Source organism: Puma concolor, chromosome D1 (genome assembly GCF_028749965.1).
Source record: "Puma concolor isolate L17-30 chromosome D1, mPumCon1.1.hap2, whole genome shotgun sequence".
Lineage (NCBI taxonomy): Eukaryota > Metazoa > Chordata > Mammalia > Carnivora > Felidae > Puma > Puma concolor.
The window spans coordinates 33,190,609-33,215,750 of NC_141676.1; the positions used below are offsets into that span (position 1 = coordinate 33,190,609).

General features: G+C 40.3%; 1 non-coding gene across 1 annotated transcript; it reads left to right on the forward strand.

Annotated features, from left to right (window-relative positions):
* The first annotated feature begins 20,981 nt into the window (after positions 1-20,981).
* Positions 20,982-21,086, forward strand: LOC147576583 (U6 spliceosomal RNA). Its single transcript, XR_015241480.1, has one exon. It is a non-coding gene; the product is annotated as a U6 spliceosomal RNA (small nuclear RNA).
* Positions 21,087-25,142: the final 4,056 nt, after the last annotated feature.

Sequence of the window (25,142 nt, forward strand, 5' to 3'; positions counted from 1 at the left end):
TTTCCTTGTGAATTTGTTCTGTATCTTATCTCTCAGACAAAATTCTTATTATAATATACAATGTTTATTTAGATTTATTCCCATCATTTTCCATTTTAGTTGTTTTTCTTTTTCTCTCTTTTTTCAAAGTTCATTTAATTATTTTGAGAGAGAAAACACAAGGGGAGGGACAGAGAGAGAGAGAGAGAAAAAGAGAGAGAGAGGGAATCCCAAGCAAGCTCTGCACTGTCAATACAGTGCCTGACACAGGGCTTGGACTCACAAACCATCAGATAATAACCTGAGCCGAAACCAAGAGTTGTATGCTCAACTGACTGAGCCACCCAGGTGCCCCCATTTTGATTGCTTTTCATTCCTCTTGTATCTTCTTTTATTAGACAGAATTCCTTTTATTAGACAGAATTGTGTTATATATCATTGCTCATACCTGTATTAATCAGGGTTCTCCAGAGAAACAGAACAAGTAGGATGCATTTGTGGGGAAATGGAAGGATAGGATTGGTGAGTGTATATATAGGTAGATGGACAGATAGATTTATTTTAGGGAATTGGCTATGTGTTTATGGAGGCTTGCGAGTCTAAAATCTGATGACAGAGGCTAGCAAACTGAAGAATCTGAAAAGAGTTATAGTTCGAGTCCTAAGGCAGTCTCCTGGAGAATTCCTTCTTATGTGGGGGAGGCCAGCCTTTTGTTCTATTCAGACTTTCAGTGTTTTGTGTGAGGCCCACCAACATTATGGAGGACAATCTGCTTTACTCCAAAGTATAACCTTTATTCAAATCTTACCTAAAACACACCCTCAGAGAAACGTCCAGAATAATGTTTGACCAGATATCTGGACACTGTGGCCCAGCCAAGTTGACACATAAAACTAACCATTGCAATACCCAACAAGGAAAACAGAAGCAAAATAAACTACCTACACAGGTATTCCTAAAATTTTTTTCCCATAAATAATCTAAGTCTTCTGAATCACTTTTTGTCTACTCTGCATCCATAGCTTTTCCTCAAAGATTCCATTAAGGAACTAAAAGCCATTACTGATGGGCTCCTAATCTGGTTTTGAAATTATATAGAACTAGCCTACCAGTGACTTCTCTTTGGAAAATGTCATTAAACATGCCTGTGTGATCTCCTTCATCCTCTTCCCATAACCATTTGTTTTCTAGCAAGTGGAAAGAGTGTTCCACTACTGTCTCAGGATTTTCCTCCAAGTTTTTGTTTGCACTTTTACTATTCACATATGCACAGGCAATGATAATAGATAACAGTTGTCTAGCTTCAGTAAAAGTAGGAGGCTATCAGTTATCAGATAAATCCTGGTCTCAGAAAAGATAAAATGTACTAGAAAAATGCAACACAGTGAAATATTTGATAATTGATCATCTCTGCATTTTCTCTCACTCCTCTCCTAGGACTCAAGTTAAATGCATACTAAACCTATTCATTTAAGTATCTCTCTCCCATACTTTCCATCCTTTCACTGCTGCCAAATTGAACTTTTGGGCCCTAACCTTTCATTATTTTTCAGTTTGAGCATTTCTAGCTGATTCTGTTGCAGATAAGTGCTGTCCCAATTTTTATAGTTTACAATTACTTGCTGTCTTTTTTGTCTTCTATCTCCAGGAGTTTTTCAGGTATTGTTTTGCACTTACATTTTATGAAAGGACAGAGGGCTTTTTATAAGTGACTGAACACACTTTGTAGAAAAAAAGTATATTGTGTGACTTGCAACTATATACAGTATACTGTAAATGGACAGAACAGATCGTAAAGGATCAATGATGGATTCTGCTATCAGTTTCCTGATCTTCTCTGACAAGGTGGTAGAGAATAATGGTTACAAGCAAAGCCAGTTGGACAGATGTGTGTTTGAGTTCCGGCCATGAACTCTTGGGTGGTTCCTTTACTTCTCTGAGTCTATGTTTATTCATATAATTAAGATAATCACAGTAGTGATCTAAAAAGCTTGTCTTGGATCAGGTTACAGTAAATACGGGTCGAGTCTGTAGACTAACATGGCACCTGGCATGCAGTTCACATTGAATAAATGCACTGTCTCATTATTAGGGAGTTGATGACAATCAACCCTTTACCTAGGGAAGTCTGTGTCTTTCTTCAGGAATCCCACACTGTAGCCACATGGGCAGCCCTGATACTGGGATGTCCACTGTTTCTTTCAGGTTCTTTCCACTAAGTCCTGAACTTTGTTGTGCATTTGCCCAAAAGTTTGTACTTGAAGTACACCTCTAAGTTCCAGGGCTTTATCCACTGATGCACAGCCTAGAAAGCCTTGTTTCCTTCCATCCTGCTCTGCAAAATGCTGGCCATGCATCATGCTGCAGCTTCCTGTCTCTCTAATTCTTATCTGCATTCTTATCTGTATTCTTATCTGCAAGAGCCTTGGCAATTGAAAGGGTAGAGAGAAGGAAGAGAGCAGTTGTGAGAGAAGTTGAAAAAGAACATATAAATTCCATCTGGCAATTCAAGTCACTTCCTGTGCAGGGTCCAAATCAGAAACAGATTCTCCAGTGCACAGAAACAAGGGTGCTAACTCCAGAGCTATTCCACACACCTGACCCCCAGGGGAGCTCCACAGGTGTTTCTATTGTGCTTCTTGTTTATACACACATTTCAGATCTCCAAGGGGAGGGGAGGGCGTGTGCCCACCAGTGCAGTCTGAGAGGATTATACAGGAGCACTAGGTCATCACAGAAATGGAAAACGTCAGCTGCTGTGTGGAAGACTGGGCTCAATGCCGAATAGCCCTAGGAGATACTCTGCTGCTGTAAAAAAAAAAAAATGCAGAATCGTCAAAGATGAACTCATCCTCCTATTTGCCTACTTTCTCCTCAAACTTGACTACAGACAAGTTTCAATTAGTTGGGTTTGGGGTAATTAAAAAGTAATTTCTTTTTTTTTTTTTAATTTTTTTTTTCAACGTTTATTTATTTTTAAGACAGAGAGAGACAGCATGAACGGGGGAGGGGCAGAGAGAGAGGGAGACACAGAATCGGAAGCAGGCTCCAGGCTCTGAGCCATCAGCCCAGAGCCTGACGCGAGCCTCGAACTCACGGACCGCGAGATCGTGACCTGGCTGAAGTCAGACGCTTAACCGACTGCGCCACCCAGGCGCCCCAAAAGTAATTTCTATAAGGATAGGGCTTATGCCTCATTTATCTCTGTGTCCCCCAGAGCTAGCCCTGTGCCTGTAACATTACTGCTGCTGCTTAATGCATAAACAATAGTATTGTTGAATTTGGTCTACTCCACAAATGACTTAATCCATGACTAATCCATGTTGGAAGGGAAGTAACAACTCATGCTTTGTTAACCCCCCACAGAACTTTTGATGAAGAAAAATGAAATATTTCTAAAACTGCTACTCGATAGTGTCAAGATATTTATTACTATTATCATTTATGTGACTTGGAACCTTAAGCAACTCATTTCTCTTCTCTGTTGGACCTGTTCCATTCTCAAAACGTTATGTAGTAAAGATTAATATTGTGTGAGAAAATTATAATTCTCTCTTTAAAAGTCATATTCAGTTTAATCTATAACATAAACACAGATACTGGTTCCAGCCCTCTTGGAGGATAGTTCACTGTGATATTTCTTTCTGTTACAAATGTTTTTCCCAGGCCTTGCTTTGGTAATAATCACTGGGAAATATTTAGTGCCTGGCTGTGGGCATAGCCCTAAAAGGAAAATGATGATGGTCATGTTGGAGAGAAATCAAATCCCACTTATTATTAGACTTCTCCCTATCAAAGATTAATCCCTCCACCTGTGCTCTGGTCCTCTCCCCTTCTGCCCACTCTTGAAACCTGTTCTATCAGGTACACTAACACTTGCCTCTAACAGTTGCCCCTCACGCCTGGGTGGCTCAGCTGGTTAAGTGTCCGACTTCCGCTCAGGTCATGATCTCATGGTTCATGAGTTCAGGCTCTGCACTGACAGTACAGAGCCTGCTTGGGATTTTCTCTCTCTTCCTCTCTCTCTCTGCCTTCCCCGCCCTGCCAAATAAATTTAAAAACTTAAAAAAAAACCAAAAAACAAAAAACAAAAAAAACACTGCCTCTCTCTCTTCTCCAAACTTCTTTCAAATAACCTCGTTCTTTAGTTTAACAAACTTTAATGAAATACTTGACATATGCCTGGCACAAAGCAGGGAACTGAGACAGATGCAAAGAACACTAAGATATTGTCTTGGCTTCTAGATTCTAGAAGCTCACAGTATAGTTCAGGAGGTTGACATGTAAACAGAGTATCAAGCACATGTGTGTCATAACAGAGACATTTAAAAGTGGCCACAGGGGTAAATATGATCAAGTATTTTACATCTGACCTAAAGCAATTAAGTAGACTTAAATCCTTTGTAGCATTTGGTGGGATATAAACACACAAACAAATGTGTGAATGAATTTGTGCTCTGAGTATAATCTAAATTCTTATGATTAAATGCAGCACAGTAAGTCAACTAAATTCAACAAACTTTTACTGAGTATGTTCACGGTGGCCAGTCTTGTACTATTTCCAGATCTATATAAAATAAAAGACAATTAAAATTAGGGGCGCCTGGGTGGCGCAGTCGGTTGAGCATCCGACTTCAGCCAGGTCACCATCTCGCGGTCCGTGAGTTCGAGCCCCGCGTCAGGCTCTGGGCTGATGGTTCGGAGCCTGGAGCCTGTTTCCGATTCTGTGTCTCCCTCTCTCTCTGCCCCTCCCCCGTTCATGCTCTGTCTCTCTCTGTCCCAAAAATAAATAAAAAACGTTGAAAAAAAATTTTTTTTTTTAAATAAATAAATAAAATAAAATAAAAGACACTGGTGTGGCCCCAAAATGCCCCTAGTACAGTGTAGAAGTGTGAAGACTATGTGTGTTTTCTGGGCAGGAAAGGGGTATATAGGGTGTAGTATGTGGGAATGAAAAGGAAGAGATCAAAGCTACCATTTATTGAGGACTAATAAGGTTCCAAGTACTGATCGTGTAATCCTCACATCTCTATAAGGAAGGTACCAGCACATTGCTCCCCAGGTTCCCCCCAAAAAGAGATCAAAGCCAACCCTACACTTCAAAAAGCTAAATACAGCTTCGATTGTCTCCGAAAGCAAGATGTTTCTAATACAATTCATTCCCTTCAAAGATGGGGTGGGTAATGGGGGGTATGGTTTGGACAGTGTATTTTTATTTTTTACATTTTAGTTCAGATCAGAAAATTGGTATTTCATTGCCAAATCCATCAAGAATACATTTATTACTTCATGTTTGAAACATCTACAATGTTCAAAATTTCAATTAAAAGCATAAAATTCTTTCAAGCTCAATATTAAAACAAAAAACACAGATATAAAGTGCATTTCATGTTCTGTTAATATTTCACTGTGTGGCCACAGATGAATCTCTCTCTCTCTCTCTCTCTCTCTCTCTCTCTCTCAGCCTTTGTTTTCTCATCTGGTAAATGAGGAAATAGAAATAGTATCTTAAACCATTTCTATGTTCCTTTCACGTGATTGAATATAACTAAATTTGTTATGCCTGTAAATAATAGGTGGTGATGAAGGTTTCTGATCCCCACAGTTGGATGCTGTAACAATTATGGGCAGGATATTAGGCATTGTTACTCAAAGGGGTAGTCTGATTGTGACAAGAATAAGAATGCAGCGGCAACCCTTCCTGATGAAAAGGGTATCAGCATGTCCTCACAGTCAAGTCTTGAAAGTAATGGCTGCTGCCATGCACTGAATGACAGCCATATGCAGGGGCTTCACAAACTTTATCTCATTTAATCATTGTAAGCACCTCTGAGAGAGCTGGCTCAGATGCAAAAACAAATGCCCAGACAAGTTAAATGACTTGCCTTAGGTAACACAGCTGGCAATTTGCAGCCACTCACCAATAATTCACACTCAGAGGCCTTCTGGAGGGGTTACCTTAATGGGAGGGTCCAGGAGAGCCAGCACCTCTCCACTGAGACACTGGGCTGGTGTGACTAACTCTGAAGTCCTCTAGGAGGCAGGGGTTATACATATACTCACCTGTGACCCTCTGATAGCACGCTAGTACACTGGTGTGGTGCCATCCCCTCTGTGCCCACCAGAGGAGACTCACACACTGGGGCAGAGAGCCTGCTGCCATGGATTCACTGGCCTATGCAGGCTTTTACAATATTGGAGCCACCATGTAAAAGTTAGATTATGGGGTATGTGGGTGGCTCAGTTGGTTGAGTGTCTGACTCTTGATTTCATCTCAGTTCATGATCCCAGAGTTGTGGGATCGAGCCCCATGTCAGGCCCTGCCCTGAGCGTGGAGTCTGCTTAAGATTCTCTCCCCCTCCCACCGCCTTCGCTCCTCTCCCCCACCCTCGCATGTGTGCTCTCTCCCTCTTTCTAAAATAAATAAAATTTTTTAAAATGTAGAAATATTAGGAGATTACATACAAAGTTGCAGATTTCCAGCTTCTCTTCAAAAATCCAAAGACCTAGAAAGAGAGTACACTTTGTAGTCTGGCATAGCAAGCTGGAACCAGCTCTCTGTCTATACTCCTGTACTTTGCATAAATTAGAACAAGGGGCTGCCCCAGGCTGATGGGGCCAGTGGGCTCACAGCTCGGTAAGAGGAGACCAGGTCTGATTTCCCCCACCTCCCTCATTGTCAGCACCCTCTTGCACACTTCCATCTGGCAGCTGTAGCCACACAGCTCCTTCTAAAGGTGGGGCACATTCTTCTCTAACATTCTCTTCATTCTCCCCAGCTTTGAGACCCAGTACCAATTAAACAACTGAAAATCGATGGACTCTCAGTATTTTATACCCAGTCCACTTCACTTGTTTCTCTTATCATCTGGCCCCTGTAGAATTTTTTTTGTTTGCAACCCTCACTCTAATGAATTATGGAGGAAGAGTAGTATGGTGGCCGTCACATATATTTGTAAGGATAGGACACAGAATGGCAAACAGGGAGGTAGAGACTAGAATTATTAAGCATGGAAGCAGTTGTGCTCAACCATTTCAAAATTGCCAGTGGTGAACTTAACTTCTTCCATTCCATGGGCTTGCTAGGACTTCCAACACTTTTTGAAGTGCCTGTGAGCCAGGGGTGGTTCCCCTGCTTTGCCCCAAACTCATCTGCTTTGCCCCAAACTCACACCTTAACCACTCTTGATTCACTCTTACCTTCTCATAAATGCCCCTAGTGTTCCTTCTTGTTGCCCTCTCCTCATTCTTCATGTAGCACTGGCTCACACATCAATGTCAAAGCTGCCACATTTGATTATCCCAACTGGACACTGACCTTTTTGCAATGAAGGAAACACATTCTTTGCTCAGTTAAAGTCCATTGCACCCTGTTATGGGTTGAATTGTGTTCTCCAGGAAGATATGTGGAAGTCTTTAGCTCCAGCACTTTAGAATGTGACCTTATTTGGAAATAGGATAATTGCAAATGGAATGATTGATATGAAGTCATCCTGGAGTAGGATGGGCCCTTATTCCAACATGACTGGGGTTCTTATAAGAAAAGGAGAAGAGACACAGGGAGAATACCATGTGATGAGAGAGGCAGAGACTGGAGTGATGCATCTACATGCCAATGAATACCAAGAGTTGTCTCCAATGGCTAGGAGAAAGCCATGGAATAGGTTCTCCCTCCGTACCCCTAGAAGGAACCAACCACACCAATATCTTGATTTCGGACTTCTAGCCTCCAAAACAGTGAAAGAATATATTCCTGCTATTTTAAGGCACACAGTTTGTGATAATTTGTTATGACAGCGTAGCAAACAAGGATACTTGGCTTCATCAAAAGCAGTGCAAGTCTGGAAGCCCAGGCCTGGACGGGTAAAGAATGTGGCTGGGATTTGTTTCAAAAGGACAAGGCCCAGTGGGGATCACTTGGCTTTGGTCTTTGTTCCATAATCTGGGTGAACTGAGCAGATTGGAGACTGTAATTTTTTTTTCTATATCTTAAACATAGTCTTTTATTTTTCCTAACTCCCTGTGTACCACCTCCACTCTCCCTCTCCCCACCCCCAACATCTTGCTCATAGTGTGTTGAGAGCAACATTTCTCTGTGTGGACGTTCTGACTCACTCCTTTTCAATAACACCCTCTTACTTGATAAATCAATAGCCTGACCAAAGTGATGGTGCATTTAGGTCATTAAGCAAAGTAATCATGGCAGAAGAAATGAGGTACAGCTTTGTTTCCAAGGTATTTTTGCTTTTGGTCTTATTTACCTGGATAATGAAATAAAAGTACAGCTTCTAAAAACCAACTAAAGAGAAAACTGACCATACAGAGCTGTGATGATTGAGCAAAGCAGCCAAGAAAAGGTGGAGAATAAGTTCTCGTGGGAAGATATAAATTGTCCTGGGAAAATCACATCCCCTTTTCTGAACTTCAGTTGTCTCAGGATGGAATAGATGTTCTTTTCTGAATCTGCTGTAGAGTTCTATGACTCTCTTGTCTTTTCAAAAACAGTTGCAATGTCCAAATAATATGCAAAATCCTCAAGCATCATCAGGTTTGTCCCTTTTTCAGGGGCTTGTTTGTTAAGTATATAACTACCTTTGGATGATGGCTTTTGTAATTCTTGAGGCACACTAGGGGCATTGACTTACCATGCCTGTGTACCAGAGATGCAAAGAAGCTGCAAATGGCTTTGCCACCAGTAAACTGAGACACAGAGAGCTTCAGAGAACAACATTTCAAGGAGGACTGCAGAGAAAATCTGTTAGGGAAAGAAATGTGAATGCAGATTTCAATATTGTGCTTTCAATTTCAATAATATGTTTCAATTTTCTCTCTTTGTTTCTGTCTCTCTTCTTTTCCTCATATACTATCTTGGTAAAATACATTTTATTAAGTTTTATGGAAAAATTATAAAAGGCTGATAAGCAAAGAGGAAAAATAAGAAATACGCATAATCTATAAACTAGTAATAAATACTATTGGCAGTTTGGTATCTGCTTTGGGATATGTCTCAGTGCACTTGCACGAGTGTAAGTGTGTGAAATACAACTTCCAAACTGAATTTACAGAGACTAGAAGAATTTTTATAAACTTTTATAAGCCCTCAGAAAGTTTCAGGAGCACAGCTTCTTTCCAGTTAGAAACTACTCAGCAAATCAATCAATCAATTGCTTATTTGGTTGTTTATTTACTTATTTATTTTTTATAAAACATTTATTTTTTATTTTCGAGGGAGACAGAGAGAGTGTGGGCAGGGGAGAAGGGCAGAATGAGAGAGAGAGAGAGAGAGAGAGAGAGAGAGAGAGAGAGAGAATCTTAAGCAGGATCCATGCTAAATATGGAGCCCGACACAGGGCTTATCCCACAACCCTGGGATCATGACCTGAGACGAAATCAAGAGTCGAATGTTCAACCTACTGAGCCACCCAAGCACCCCAATAATATATTTAATTTAGTGCCAACAGCCCAATGTTTATAGGGTCTCTGAGAAAATCAATTTATAGTGTTGATCTTTTTTTTTTTTAAGTTTTTTTTTTTAATGTTTGTTTATTTTTGAGAGAGAGAGAGAGCACAAGAGAGAGAAGGGCAGAGAGAGAGGGAAACCCAGAATCCAAAGCAGGCTCCAGGCTCCCAGCTTTCAGCACAGAGCTCAATGCAGGACTCCAACTCATTAGCCATGAGATCATACATGAGCTGAAGTTGGACGCTTAACTGACTAAGCCACCCAGGTGCCCTATGTTGATCTTTTTTAAGGATACCATATAACCATCTTCAGGCAGGTCATGTGTGGTTTTGGATATTAAAAATCAGTGGATAAATATTCCACATTCTGCTACAAGACCAAGAGCCAAAATGAGTTTTAGTTCCTTTATTGGTTGGACATTTATTGAACATCAACGGCATGTACAATCTCATGGTCTATACTGAGTTATGACCAAAGAAAAGTATACTAGATTTCCTCTCCCCTCTGCAACTTATAGTGTAGGTTTTAAAAAAATAATAAATTTTAGGGGTGCCTGGGTGGCTCAGTCGGTTAAGTGTCTGGCTCAGGTCATGATCTCGGGGTTCGTGGGTTAGAGCCCTGCGTCGGGCTCTGTGCTGACAGCTCGGGGCCTGGAGCCTGTTCGGATTCAGTGTCTCCCTCTGTCTCTGCCCCTTCCCTGTTCGTGCTCTCTCTTTTTCAAAAGTAAACATAAAAAAAATTAAAAAATAATAATAAATTTTAGAACTCACTTTTTTTGAACTAAAATCTTATACTGAAATTAATGTGTAAAATACTTCAGTTCAGACTGTTCTGGAGGACGCAGAAGTAGAAGCTTAATGTTCCATCGATAAGTTTTTTCCAGGTAGCCTCTAAGGACTCCACAAACTACACTGTGAAAACCAATAGCTCCAGAAGATGTATAAAAGCATAGATCAGTCAAGGTTTGGGATTATGACTATGGTTGGTCATGGTGAGGAAACCACAGTTAATATGCTCCCCTCTGTGCTTGACACTCTTACTGGGGCTTTGCCTCTATCAATTAATTTAATCATCAAAACAATCTGGATATGTAGGTATAAGCATTTCTATTTGACCCAAAGAAACCTAAGGTTTGGAAAGATAAAATGACTTACCCAATATCTCATAGTTATATTTGGCAGACCTGAGATTCCAACATAAGTATAGCTGACTCCAACATCCTTGAAAACTCTTATACCTAAAAAGAATGCAAGAGTTGAAAACTACACACACACACACACACACACACACACACACACACACGTACATACAGAGACAAAAATGCACAAGGACATGCATGATTGATTGTGAAATGAGAGGTAATGGCTAGATCCAGTGTGTCTTAACCATTGGAATGAAAAACGATAGTATTATAGCTAGAAGTCTGAGCACAGCCATAGGACCATGGCAAAAAAGAGAATGTGTGTTTCAGGTAGCTCATAGTGAACAAAGATTGATATGTGCTAATATACACACTGTGTGAGAGACATTCCAAGGATGAGAATCCTTATTGTTTAGAAAATCTACTTGGGGGAAGAAGAACTTGATTTAGAGTTAAAATAATGCTTGGTAGCCTCATAAAAACTCCCTCCCAGATATTTATTAAATTACTATGTCCACAAATTCTTTTGATACTCCTTCCTTCAGGTGGTAGAGCTTAATTCCTTGTTCCCCAAAAGTTACAGGATATAGGTGGTAAGGTAAACAGCATGATAGGGCACTGAATTAAGCTTTTCTGACTACTAAGGCAAAAAATACATGTATATGTATATATAATATATATAATATATATTAGATTTTATTGTCATTTTCAGATGAAAGAAAAATCATTGATTTGCAAAAGCAAAAAATATTATTTTCTGTTACCACTTTTAATGTAGAACAATCATGTAGGTCTTTCATTAACTTATTCATGACTAAACAAAAAAGTTTTCAACTTTGGAAAATACACAGTGAGACTGTCCAGATCGTATGGCTCTTTATAAAAGGGTTTCATGTCTACAGTCAAATTGTAGCTCAATTAAGCTATCCCCGCAAGGTCAGAGATAATGTGAACCCACTAGTTTGTTTTAGGACTATCTAAATTGATTCTGAGAAAATTGCCTTGAAAAATGGAAAAGAATGAATAGTTAAGCACCACTTTTATCACACCTCTCTTACTAAAAACGTTTCAATGATTCCCTATTGCCTACAGGTTTAAGACTAAATACTCTATAGTAAAAGAGCTATGCCTCAGAGGCCTGCTAGAGGAGTCCATCATTATCCATATCCCAGCATTTGCCAAACGTTTTTATTTTACTGACTTTGGCTATTCACAAGTATCTAGTGGATTTGATTTTAATTTTTAATTTTAATTTCAGTAACATACAGTGCAATTTTAGCTGCAGGTGTACAATATAGTGATTCAACGCTTCCATACATCACCGTGTGCTCATCACGATGAGTGCACTCCTTAATCACCATTTCCTATTCAACCCATTCCCCCACCCAGCTCCACTATGGTAACCATCAGTGTGTTCTCTATAGTTAAGAGTCTGATTCTTTGTTTGCCTCTCTGTTTCTTTTTTTCCCTCTTTGCATGTTTGTTTTGTTTCTTGAATTCCACACATGAGTGAAATCATATGACATTTGTCTTTCTCTGACTTACTTCGCTTAACATAATACCCTCTAGCTCCATCCACATCCTTGAAAATGACAAGATGTCATTCTTTTTGCTGGCTGAGTAATATTCCATTATATATACCAGCTCTTCCTTATCCATCCATCAGTCAGCGGACATTTGGGCTCTTTCCATAATTTGACTTTTGTGGATAATGCTGCTGTAAACATCAGGGTGCATGTATCCTTTTGAATCAGTATTTTTGTATCCTCTGGGTAAATACCTGCTAGTGCAATTGCTGGATCATAGGGTAGTTCTATTTTTTAACTTTTTGAAGAATCTCCACACTATTTTCCAGAGTGGCTGCACCAGTTTGCATTTCCCACCAACAGTGCAAGAGGGTTCCTCTTTCTCTGCATCCTCACTAACACCTGTTGTTTCCTATGTTGTTAATTTTAGCCATGACAATGAGGTGATATCTCATTGTAGTTTTGATTTCTATTTCCTTGATGGTTAATGATGTTGAGCATTTTTTCATGGGTCTGTCAGCCATCTGGATGTCTTCTTTGCAAAAGGATGGGATGGAAGGGGGCTCAGTTGGATGGGACCTGGAAAGACCTGCATGCCAGATAGAGGACTTGGGATGCTACTGGGGCCTTCTTGGAACCAGATGATATAGGTTTGCCCTGGAAAGGTAATGGCAGGAAGAAAAAGGTTGATCGACATTATGTAACTCCCTTTATTTATTACCAAAAAATGCATATTGAGTTCTAGTTTCTTGGGATTCATCAATAAACAAAACACACATACACAGACACATGCACACACATACAAAGGTTCTACCCTCACTATATTTATATTCCAGTGAAGAGAGACAGACAGTATTAGATGAATAAGAAAGTTTTATGGTGTTTTCTTAGAAGACAGGAAGTGCTTTGAAAAAAGAAAAAAATAAAGAAGGGTACAGGAGGGCATATAGCAATTTTAACTGAGTGATCAGGAAATCCTTGCTAAAAAATTGAAATCTGAGCAAAGCCTAAAGAGATGAGGCCATCAACCATGTCGATATGAGAGAAAGATCTCATCATTCAGAGGGAAAGGGCAGAGCTGGGAGTTGAGTGAGCTGGGGGAAAGGAGTAGGAGATAAGGTCAGGGAGGTGACATGGGGTCTCACAAGCCACTGTAGGAGCTTTGGCTTTTACTCTGAGGCTAACCAGGAGCCACAGGAAGGTTCTGAGTAGTTAGTTGACTTGATCTAACTTAGGTTTTAGAAGAGATACTCCGGCTGAGGCAAGGATAGAAGTAGGAAGCCAAGTTTATGAAAGAAGAACCATCCAGCCATTGAATTAAACAGGCTTAAGTGCCAAGGACCACTTTGTGGATAGTCTCATCTCAGCTGACCAGAGAAGATTGTCACAGCATGAAGCTGATGAGAGCAAGGCTCTTTCCTGATTTTCCCGGTTGCATGTTTTCTTCAGTGGGTCAGTTCGACGACAGAGAAATTCCTGGGTGTCTTGGTGACCGAGGCGCTGGTTGTCTTTTGTATCCAGCCAGGCCTTAGTCCTGTCGTCATGTGTGGCTGTCATATTTTCACTTTATTTCAAGACATGGGAGTCTCTCAAATCTCTTCTGTGGCTTTTTTCTCAAGGCAGAGACACCCCTAGTGGCCTCCTTCTTTTGGTCCTGGGGCTGGAGAAAGGAAGCAATAAGGCGTTTATCTGGACAACTCCAGTCTGTCTCCTAGATTCTATTGAAGTGATTCCCAGCACTGCCATGCTAGGGAGAGGCATGTCTTCTTAACAATTAAAGAGGGGTTAAGGAGGTTCAAACTAGCTCATCCCCAAACAGGTCTTCAAAACAACACAGTCCAATAGAAATATAATGCAAACCACACATGTAACTTTAAATAGTCTAGTAGCCACATTTTAAAATGTAAAAAGAAACAGGTGAAATTAATTATAATAATATATTTTATTACTCATATCTAAAATATCATTTCAATATGCAAAAATATAAAAAATATTAAAGACTTTTTTTATAGCAAGTCTTCAGAATCTGGTGTGTATTTTACACCTCTAGGGCGTCTAAATTCAGACTAGTCTATTTCAAGAGCTCAATAACCACAGGTAACTACTGTACTGGATAGCACAACTGTAGAGTTACAGATCCCAAGATGCCTGTTGACTATCACTACACTCAACTCTTTGGTGCATTAAGTACTAATGATCTGTAGCACTTTCACCATGGAATTGGAATTTGGTTTTATATGGTAGAAAGAAGGTAGAAGCACCTTAATCATATCCTGTCCCTAACTGCAATCTGTCTTTTCTCCACACTGAGAACAAATACATGTAAGAAAGGGCTTTGTAAACAGAAAAGTGTTTTGCTTAAGCTTATTACTATGATTACAACTGCTGGCTCTATCTTTGAAGCATACACGCTGTTCCTGCCAGTATGTGCTTCAAGAGTAAAAAGATACCTGAAGAGCAAAAGTCTTCCTATGACAAGGGTGATGGGCTCGTTCCAGGAGTTTAACCCCAGGAAGATGTGAAATTCACACACGGGGCAAATGGACCCTTATTTGAACCAGATTTTCTCTAGCTGCTACTGTCAGGGTAATTTATGGCTAAGGTTTGGCATGTTTTTCACCAAGGCAATTTATTTCCAGGCCCCGTCAAGGGTCTCCATATTGCCTGTCAATGATTACTGGTCTTGGCTGGGAAAATCTCTCCAGCAAACACAGCAGAGCAAGAACTTAGGCTTCAGCAGATGTTTGCACTAGGCAATGTGCAGTCTGGGGTAGAAGAAAGAGAGTTGAGAGGTGTCTCTATATTGACTTATAGAGTTTCTTTTACTTTCCCCTAAAGTCAAATTCAGGTTGTTGAATAAAAATAAGAACAAAGTGCTAAAATTGCTAAACAGGCCAAATCAATAACAAGGATACTGAGGGCAGTAGAGGATAAAAAGAAGAACATATACAGATATTTTACGGGACTGTAAGCATCTTGAAGACTGAGCTATAAGCACCTTGAATCAGTTTTGTCACTCCTTTCATTGAGTGAATGAATGATACAACTAATACATTTTATTATTCTGTAACCCAAGACAACAATTGGTTTAAGCCCTTGTGCCTTTCACAAAACCAAGTGTTAGAATTCTGAAGATTGTATAATTGCACCAGATGAACTTCAAAGCCTTTATGAGATTATGATTCTGTAAGTTGACTGGAAATGTGCTAATGTGTATCAAATATCATTAGGCCTAAAAAGTGCTTTAATTAAATTTTGGGGTAGCTACTAGAAAAAACACTTGTCCATTTTTTTCTCAGTCCATGCCAGCTCAAATGCTGGGCCCAAATTAGCTAGTATAAATATGAGACTCTACTAAGTGACAAGGATTGTTTGTGGTTATTGCTGTGAGATAAAACACAGGGTGAGGGAGCCTGTGATATTAGGTGCTAGCCCAGAATCTTTGTGCCCTAGGCACTCACTAGAGCTCCTTTGGCCATGGTATACATAACTGGATGAGATGACCTGCAAAATACTATGGGCACTGACTTTACATGAACTTAAGTGGAGAAGCTTCCCAGGGCCACATCTTTGCCCAAGGGTTGTGACAAATACCTTTCAGTCCTATAATTCCCCAAGCATTATGTAGGATGCTTTTCTCCCTCCAGGTTCTCCAGGCACAATGTAAACATGTGGGGTGGCTCATTTCTATAGCACTGAAGACCATCAAATTCCAGAAAGTCCGGGACACTCTGAGAAGCTCAGCAGAGAAACCATCGGTTTGAAAAGTGAGCAGTTGACAGGCTCAAGGGCAGGCATTCCCAAAGGTGGGCTGGGGTGATAATTTTCCTCTAAGATCTCTCTCCCCACCCACTCCACCTTACTGCTAGAGTAATTGCCCTAAAACCAAAGTAAGATATAGTCACTCCCAAATTCACAAACCCTAAACGACTCCCCAGCACCTGCAGAATGAAGTATAAACACCTTGATGAGGGATTTCAGGCTGTCACCGTCTGACCCCAAGCCATCATTCCAACCTCATATCATGTTTCATCCCTCCATGCACTCTAGGAAATACCACAGCCCACTGGACGACTCATCATCCCTTGAACAATATGTGCATTCCCCGCCCCCCACCCCGCCCCACATCTGTGTTTTAGGCTACAATGCCCTCCCTTGCCTTTCTGGTCTAGCAAAATCTTTCTTACTCTTCAATGACCCACTCAAACAGCAGTCCACCAAGCACCCCTGTCCCTATAACCAATTGCTTACATCTTATTATTACTTTAATTTAATTCTGCCTTTGATTAGAATACATTGTATAAATGTTCCTCCCTCCTCTGCCACTTTATTTTTGAGGACATGGACCAAGTCTTATTAATTTTTGTTTTTCTCAAAGATTCTATTATATGGTCCTGATCACTGTAGATTGTCAGTTGATGTTTGTTGGATAAAGGAATGGGGAGCGGACTTATGTCTTAACTTAAACTAGCACTTCACCTGGCATTGGTGGGATAGGATTTGTGGTAAGTGCTTCACTGCTTAAGCAAGAGGGGACTGTTTGGAAGAACGTCTTGGTAAGAGAAAGGGCCTTAAGTAGCAAGATTCAGAACACTTGTGTTTGGATGCTGGTTGGGAAGGCAATGTACCCAGGGGTACTTCAAGTGGTTCCCCACTCTCCATTCTCCCCTTTTCTCTTATGAATAGAACATTCAAGTTTTGGGGTGCCTGGGTGGCTCAGTCGGTTAAGCGTCCGACTTCAGCTCAGGTCATGATCTCACGGTCCATGAGTTCGAGCCCCGCGTCGGGCTCTGGGCTGATGGCTCAGAGCCTGGAGCCTGCTTCCAATTCTGTGTCTCCCTCTCTCTCTGCCCCTCCCCCGTTCATGCTCTGTCTCTCTCTGTCTCAAAAATAAATAAACGTTAAAAAAAAATTAGAAAAATAAAAAAAGAACATTCAAGTTTTAGCTGAGCTCATGACTGTCCAGCTGAAGATGACTTTGCTTAGTTGTCTTTAAAACCAGATATCAAAATTTTGGCCAAAGGAATGTTGAGTGGAAGACATATGAACAACATCAGATGTTTGCCTTTAAAATGAATGCTCTTCACTTCCTCTCTTCCTCTATTTCCACGTGTAGGAATGTGGAGTCAGAGCGAAGTAGCAATGTATATTTGACCATGAAGATGAGGGCAACCCCCTAGGTTGTGATGGTTCCACCTACTCCATCTGCAATCTTCCCTACCCTGATGTATTGCAGCCTCATCCTTTCGTAAGACATCTGGCCCAGCCTAAAAATCTTAGTGTTATCTTGATTCTTTATTCTATCAAAGAAAGAGATCAAGTCCATTAGGAAATCCCATTGGCTCTATTTTCAAATATATCCAGAATTCACTGACTTTTCCCCACCTCTACTGGTACCAGCCATCATTACCTTTTACCTGGATTACTACAGTAGCTGTTCATGACCTCACAGCATTTATCCTACTCCCCACCCCCTTTCCCCACCATCAGTCTGTTTCCATAGAGAAGCCAGAGGAGTTCTTTTAACTCTTACCAAGTCACATTAATTCACTCCCTTCCAAACCCTCCCAATGCTTCCCACCTCAATCAGAGATGGGAAGTCCTTAGCAATAACCTATAAGGACCTTCATGGTCTGGGCTTTTTACCTCTCCGAATTGGCCTACTACTTTATACCCACTTCTCTGCTCCAACTGCTTAGCGGCTCCTTGCTGTCCTTCATACACTTGGTGTACCTGGTCTCATGGCCTTCGCACCGGTTGTTCCTTCTTCCTGAAATGGTCTTCCTCCAGATAGCCACATGGTTAACTTGCACACCTGAATTGTTTGCTCAAATGTTAACTTCTTAACTAGGTCTACCCTGAAAATTCTATTTAAAATTGCAACCCCACCTCCACCCCTATCCTACTCATTACCTACTTTGTTCTTCTTAGAAGAACTTACCATTTTCTAATATACCTTACAATTTATATTTTTGTCTATTGTCTATGCCTCTATAAGGTGAAGGTGGGCAACTATATATATACATATATCACCTCTGTACCTCCTGTGCCCTGGTACATAATAAGCACTAAATAAATATTTATTGAAGGAATGAAAGTCATAAGAATTCTGGGGCCCCAGCACCATGGGGCTGCTATATCAGCTATTAGACCCTGCATGGCTCTATGACACATAAATAACTTTCTGCTCTTGTCGGTTGGGGTCTTGGTTATAGCAACTGACTCCATGTCCTTATACAAAGATAAGGAACTTGGGCTTTGGACTTGGAAGACTCCATTCAGTCCTATCACACCCCTGCTTGCAACCCGCCTAAGGCTGTCATCATAATGAAAATACTTTCTGATTTTCCTTGCCAACCAACAAATTAAACCAGATCAATTTGTTCTGGCCCCTAACTCCCTTTTCCACTTCATATACTATTCTCACCCACGTTTGTTTCCTCATTAGGGGCTTGGCACCCACTGTTCCACCTGCCTGAAACACTCCTCCCCAGCCCCAGATCTTTATAGAACTGCCTCCTTATCATCAGTTCACCATCCACCACCCCAGAGAGGTTCTTCTTGGATATCCAACCTACAAACAGAGCCTTGCCATCCCTGTCCCAAGATCCCTCTCTACCCCTGCACCCTACTTTACATTTGTGATAGCACTTAATATAATTGCTCATTAAACTTCTTATTATTTGCCTGTCTACATTGGGAATTGGGAGTGTTATCCATCAGCTCCCATTCTCTGTTGGTTGAAGTTTGCATCCACAGGTGCTAATTCCTTGCCCACATCTGAGCTGCTTATAGGCCAAAATACCTCCAGGGAGGGAAAACAAAGATGTTAGGTGCACTTTTGAGGTAACACACTATCAATGCCAAGTGATGGGAGCCTTCAGGGAGGTGCTCAACTCAGAGATATGGCTTAGGGGCTATGAGGGGGCATCAGAGGCTCCTGATAGACATCACTTTCTCTCCCCCACCCCACCCCCCACCAGATATGTAAGCTTTATGAGAAAGGGATTTTGTCTGCCCAGTACTCTATTCTTAGTGCATACAGCACTGCTTGGACTTCGCAGGTATTTAGCAAATGTTAGCTGAATGAATTAATTAAATTCCATAGACTTTTCTTTGTCTCTTTCCTCACCTATAAAAGGGGAATGACAATCCAGTTGATCCTGCAAGATTGTTGCGAGAGTCAAATAAAATAAAACACGGAAGATGCTTAGTACAGGAAAAGACCACAGCAAATTGTAAACTATTATGATTCAGCTGTGTGATTTTGATCTAGAGAAGATCACTTACTTCTTCTAGGCCTCAATTTTTAAATAATTATAGTTTTACCTTTCTCCAAGTTGGAAAAGAGTAAAATGTGATAATACGTATTACTTACAGCATTGTATATGTATACATTGTTATTATCACTCATTCATCCTTTTGAGTTACAGATTAATTACAGCTGGACCGGCAGGCAAAAATCCCTGTGGGAGAGACAAACAATAAAATGAATATATATGCTAGGAACTGGTCCTGAATCTTTGTGTCTTAGGCAATCACTTGACCTCTCTGAGCCTCAGTGTTTATAACTGGACTCCATGACCTGCCAAACCCTATGGGCTCTGACTTCTTTAATACGAACTTAAGTGGAGAAGCTATCCAGAGAATGCAATTTGCATAAAGACTTTACAGAACAGAAGGAGCAAGCTGAGTATTCTTGTCAAGTTACATTGTTTGTTTACCAATCAAGATACGTTAAGCAGTGCCAAGCAGCAAACATCTCTGTGGCTCTCGAATCAAAGGTTTATCTCTTGCTCACACTACATGTCCACTCTGCTTTGTCAGGAACCTGTTCGGTGTTGGTCTCATCCAGGGACAAAGGCTCACAGAGATAGGGAATAAAGAGGGCTGTAAAGTCACACACTGGCAATTAATTGCTCCAGCCTGAAAGTGACACATGTCACTTCTACCTACATCTATTGGCCAGTTATATGATTTTGCTCAACTGCTAGGGGACAGGGAAATATAATCCTCCCACATACTTGAAAGGGGAGGAAAATGCAGATGAACAATGGAAATTTCTACTATATTTAATAATGTACTTTTCCCACATACATATCACAAAATTATTTATGAGATGGTCAATATTCAAAAATCTTTCATCATGGGAAATTTTTTTTCTTTTTTTAAAAATGTTTTTTAAATGTTTTTATTTATTTTTGAGACAGAGAGAGACAGAGCATGAGCGGGGGAGGGGCAGAGAGAGAGGGAGACACTGAATCTGAAGCAGGCTCCAGGCTCTGAGCTATCAGCACAGAGCTCGACGCGGGGCTCGAACTCACCGAGTGTGAGATCATGACCTGAGCTGAAGTCAGACACTCAACCGACTGAGCCACCCAGGCGCCCCTATCATGGGAAATTTCAAACACACACAAAATAGGATAGGATAACAAACCCCCAGATATCCACCATCAATCAACACACCACTATTGTTAACCACTGAAAGCGTCCCCAGTGTACAAAACAGCTTCTTATTTATCCAAATTCTTATGTTGGACATTTGGGCACTGCTGAGTTTGCCACTGTGCATCACACTGCAATGAACATCCTTACTCAAAAGTTGTCACTTATTTGATTATTTCCGTATGATAAAATCCTTTGGTCCTTTTAGTGACAACTTCCAAACCTATCTTTCTCCCTACCCACTGACTTCCTGGGTCACTGCCCATCCCCCAAGTAATGCAGAGTCCCAGGATAAAGGTAAGGACAAGACAACTAAATGTTTGTCCAATCAAAATGTTTTTCAATTTTTAATCATACTCTAGACTTACAGACGTTTCAAGGAAAATATGATTAATACATAATTTGCCAGACTGAATTAAAACGTGATTTGGTGCTCACTCGGGCAGCAGATATCCTAAAAATTTGAGGGGTAGAGAGATTAGCATGGCCACTGGGCTAGGATGACACACAAATTCACGAAGTAGCCTGTGTTTTGATAAATAAATAAAAGTAAGTAAATAAATAAAGTACGATTTGTGACTTAAGAGTTTAACATGACTTAAACTGATCATTCAGTAAGAAAATTTCTGAATTTCCCCCCAAAGCTCCCACTCCCTCACATAAGTCCCCTTATTGGAGAGAGTACTTTGAGTCAGGGCAGACTTGCAGCTTGATAGAAAGGCATGAATCCTAATTTGAGTCACACTCTATCTACAAGCTGTGTCACCTAAGTCAAGTTATTTAACTCTTTTCAAGCCTCCATTTTTTTCCATTCGTAAACTGGCAATTCTAACTCCCAGGTGTCCCAGTGTTGTGACATGTAGACAACATGGTGTTTGTGGAAACATCGTTATTACTAGGCCGGTATGCATGGGTGCACAATAAAAATTCCACATCCTGTTTTATTCTTTCTTTCTCTTTTATCTTCAGGATATACTCAAGGCATGAAGGTTGCAGTTATTTTGAACAACAATGTTCATGTTATAGTTCTTAGTGAGCATGTGATTCTTGACGACATGTCTGGCAATCAGTAACATTGTTTTGAATTTAGTGTTTTTCCATGACACCAAAACCAAATTTGGGAAAATTCTTTCAGGTAAGTCCTTTCCTCGGAAAATTCCCGTTCCCTCATTTGCAGCAGTCAAGTACTATTTGCCCCAGGATGCAGCACCTTTCAAATTGTTATTTTCAATGTTAATAAATGATTTCATTCATTTCCCGTTTTCCTCTGTTCACCAACCTGCCAGGAGCAGTCACATGCCGGCCTTAAAATAACTGTACTGGTAAACAACTGATTCAAATTATTAGTAGGATATCTGTAATTGTGTTACATAGTCAAGCCAGCTGGAAATGGGCAGACATGGCTGCTAGCGTCCAGCTGTGTGATTTGGTGACTGCAAGCGAAGACTGGGTTCAAGAGGGCCTGGAAAGAAGAGTATCATAAAACTTAAAAATATGAGTTCAAGGTTGGTGAGAAGAGAAAGCTCTGTTCTACTTTTGTCATATTCTCCAGGGTGCCCGGCACACGGCAAGCACACAGGAGGAATTAACAAATACATCTGGGTCGAGTGGATGCCAGGAGGGGAGCAAGTGTTCTCCTTCTCCACATTCAATTTTGCTCCAATATTTTTTCAAGACCCTTCCTATTTTTAGTAATTTTCACCATTTGGGGTTTCTTTGCTTCACCAAACTTCTCTGTGTATTTCTTTACCTAGTGGCAAGGCTGGCCCTCCGAGACAGTTCAGCAAAGGTTTGTTCAATGAACAAAAGGTACAGAAGATCTTCTGCAAAAGATACAAGGAGCTAAACTCCGAATGTTTTGAGAGAGAGATGGAGAGGGATGGAGAGAGAGAGAGAAAGATGGAATGCCTGCCTTTGTGCGTGGATACTTACATGTGTGATTTTAAAGTGTTCTTCTGCGAGGTAGGACACCAGATCACTGTTGTACTGAGGAGTATACTCCTTATTCATGGCTTGCTGATGTTGAAACTTAATTAAGAGAACTCTAGGCAGAATTCAAATCTGTTTTCTCAACAGTGATTTTGATGAGGAGTTTTTTTTATCCTTATTGCTTTCAGATACACATAAATCTTTTCTCTCTCCATTTTTCCCCCACGTGTGTGAAATGTGATACTTTTCAGTATTCTTGGGTTCTTTTGGAATCCAGACTTTTCACTTCCTCCACATCTGCTATGAAACCAAATATTGATTAATGTGACCTATAAACCTAAATGGTTAAATGGGGCCAATGACCAATTCCTATTCTTGGATTTTTTAGGAGTTTCTGTCATTTTTTCCAATCTCCCTCTTAACTGTGCTTTTTTGTTGTTGTTGTTGTTTATGAAAAGATTAAAGGGAAATTACAACATCAGCAGTAAAGTTCTCAACCACATCTGAGGTTTAAACTCCAAGCCTTTTGACTAGCATTAACCCAGACCGTCTCACCAACTTTAAGACAGAAATGTTTCTAACCTTGCCACTTTTGTCCTATAAAAATTACAAAATAATGTGAAAACATAAAAAACCTAACATCTCCAGAAGGTAGTGCCCATTTGTTTGAAAGTTCCATATATGACAGAGAATAATTAGCAATAAAATAGGACTATCACTCAGTGACTCCACAGGATGAAAAATATACTTAAGGGGAAAACTGTTATAACCCACAAGGGCCTGATATTCTGACTTAGACTGGTAAAAGGATGCTATAAAGGATGGCTGCCATGAAGACTGGGAGAGCAATTCAAGTCATACTATTACTTTTTCCCAGACAAAATATCCTATCCAAAGTAGGATATACAGAGTCCTCTGTTACAAAATCCCAAGGGGTATTATTTACATAGAATACAATGAGACCCTCCATAGTTTGTGCAACATGGAGACCTGAATATATGCATGCAAGTGAGCAGAGGCTTCCTCTACATAGCCACCTCCATAGAAAGCCTTAATCCAAAAACATTGCCTTGTTAACAACTTTAGAATTACCTTAAAGGTCTGTGTTACATTCTTTGGAATACCTTTAATAGCTGCAAATAATCCTTCAATGGTGGACTTGACATTTGGAAATATTAACAATCTTTAGGTACCAAATCTCATGTAAATGGTAGAACATGGCAAATGTCATTTTTTTTTTTTTTTGCTAAAAAAGAAAGAATTTTGAAGTATTTAGATTAATTTTTCCATGTGACTGAAGCGAGTCTGAATGTTTTTTCCCAAGGAGATAGGAGAAAGTTAGGAGCAAAGGAAACCTCAAAAGAATAAGCATGTGGCCTCCTATTGACATACTTCTAAGGATAGTAATGTTAATTTGGTTATTATATATTTTTTCCAGTCTTATTTTGTTAATATCACATGTACAATCTAGTTTGAGTGTCCATATCGGTGCCTTAGTCTCCTCAGAGTTGAAATGAGAAGAATACACTTTAAGAAGGCTGTTTCTGAGAATGCATACATTTAAAAACTTGCTCTGGAGATTTCAAATAAAAATCCAGATGGAGAATTCTCTTGGTAAAACCTCTGTCTTGAGGCAAAGGACTTGATCCCCTACCCCAACCCCATCAGGAGTTTATCAACACTATGTGAGACCATTCAATATCACCATTTTTCAGAAGGGATGACAAAAGAGAGCAATTATGAGTTAACATGATTCCTAAGAAAGTTGCCTCTTACAGTTCACCTGTTGATTATAGTTCAGCAATTCTGCACAAGATTTCCAGCTGTAGACAAAATAATCAGCTAACATTTTCCTCTTGATCTTTTTAGTTTAATAATGAACCCAAGGGCTAATAAGGCTGACCACGTTAGACTTCCCCCCAAAACCAGGAAACCACCTCTGCCTTTAGAAGAGAAAACCATAAACTCAGAAACTAAAATTAGTCTTTGCATACAGCACAATTAGTTCTACCAACTGAGAAGCCTCCCTACTTCCCATTTGCTTCTATTGCAAGTAGAATCTATTAAGGTTAGTCAGAGCCCCGGGGGTGGAGTGGGTGGGGTGCATGTGTGTCTGTCTTGTGTTGGCCTCTTATTGTCATGGTGCTCACAGGACCATGGGAGGCAGTGTTGAGTGATCCCTTTTAAGTCTAGACAGATATTCATAATGAAATAGATGTCTGGCCCCTTGAAGTTAACTTCTTAGACTGGAGGTATTTTGGTTTACAAAGGCCCAAATAAGAATGGATGACATTGTCCTGGGTGAAGCCACAGAGACTAGGAGGAAAAATGAGCAGGGGGTGGAGAGAGGGTAAGGAGATCTCCTGCTGAAAGTTAAAATGTCACCTGTGGCAGAATAGGGTCTATAATAAGAATCCTGTGTGTTAAATCATATTGACCTGGAAAGCATTCTTCAAGTCCAACTTTCCCAGACATCCAAATAACCTGTCTTGATCTTAATACCCCCAAATGATGGTTAGTTTTCTTAATAGCTTGTTTTCTTTCCTTTGACATTCTTAGGGCCCTCGATTTTGGCAGAAGCTGGGGGTTCACATTACACAGCTTCCATGACCATTTTATGAATTTCATCATAAGCAAGGCCAGTTGGACAAAGAATGGGCTC